Source organism: Littorina saxatilis, unplaced genomic scaffold (assembly GCF_037325665.1).
Source record: "Littorina saxatilis isolate snail1 unplaced genomic scaffold, US_GU_Lsax_2.0 scaffold_3534, whole genome shotgun sequence".
NCBI classification, from domain to species: domain Eukaryota; kingdom Metazoa; phylum Mollusca; class Gastropoda; order Littorinimorpha; family Littorinidae; genus Littorina; species Littorina saxatilis.
Window position 1 is genome coordinate 558 of NW_027129689.1, and position 1,369 is coordinate 1,926.

Genomic DNA, 1,369 nt, shown 5'->3' on the forward strand with positions numbered 1-1,369 from the left:
ACTTTAAGGCTACGTATGCTTTTTTTAGCACATATGAACATGTTAATAGCATGATTAGCCTTAATACTCAAAATGTTCACATGAGGAGTTATGAACTTGAAAATGAACATAATGTTATTTCTTCTTTTAGGTATTATCTTTGGTATTAAACAATTGCTTCTAACATTACTCTATGTCCTTTTAATTTTTTCATATTTAAGCATATCTTAATTATCAATTATTTCAGGGTTTTACTATCCATGAATTAGATCAAAATGGGGTGCTAGTAAACTTCAACCCAACTTATGCGAGTTTAAGGGTCAGGGTTTAAACAAGCATTTATGAAATCTATCGATTATGGAGATATATTGATGCCTTAGAAGTTAGGACGAGTATTAAGCACTTGTTTGATTAATTCTTTTCTATTTTTTGTTTAAAAAGGTAAACGTCCATAAAGAAGATTATAGAAAATTGATCCTACTGACCAAATGTCTGCATTACGACCATAGGGCAGATTTTGAAGAACCTATGGAGCCATATTTGCAATATTGCCAACAGAAACGAAATTCTTCTAATCTTCTTCGATTTAAACTGCAAACCTAAATCTGCAATTTTCCAAACTCCATTATGGCTAATAATGTTGGATAATTTCATGTCACGATGCATGGCTCCTACTTAATGGATACCTTTATAACCGTTGAGTATATTCTTGAGAATTTGTATTGCTTCATCTTCAGTAATTCTTTTTTTTCTATTGACGTATTATTTAAGTTACCCCCCATTACAGTATTCAGTCACAATGTAGAAGCTATCCTAAATTTTGAAGCTATCAATGAATTTTATAACGTTTGCATTATTTATAGCCTTCAGAATTTTTACTTATATTTAAGTAAATTTCCTGGTTCTTGGGTTTTCCATAGTTGACTTTTTCATGGCTTTAACAGCTACAACTTCTCTATTTGTATCATTAACTGCTTCATAGACTACTGCAAATTCTCCCTAGCCTATTTCCCTAATTATGTTGTAGCTTTTCAGCTTCATTCCGACAATATCCATATTAAATAGAAATAAGTATATATTGCATCAAAAATAAAATAAATTAAAATCACAAAAGATTAAATAAGCATATATAAACAAATAAACATCGTATGAACACCAATAGGTACCTTATAAAAACAAAGAAAACACATTCAATTTTTATTAATTATATTTTTTACCAAATTCACATTTTATAATATTCATACTTGCATTTTACTACTGATTTATGTATACAGCCCATTACAATATATGCCTACTATATTGTTCAGTTTTGAACTCATATAGAAAACTATCGTTCAGGCATAGCAAAGTCCAACAGACATCCTCTTGAAAGTAAAGCAAATGGGATAAT

At 29.5% G+C, this 1,369-nt stretch overlaps 1 pseudogene; it reads right to left on the reverse strand.

Annotated features, from left to right (window-relative positions):
- Positions 1 to 460: 460 nt before the first annotated feature.
- Positions 461 to 857, reverse strand: LOC138957924 (uncharacterized; annotated as a pseudogene).
- Between the last annotated feature and the right edge of the window lie 512 nt (positions 858 to 1,369).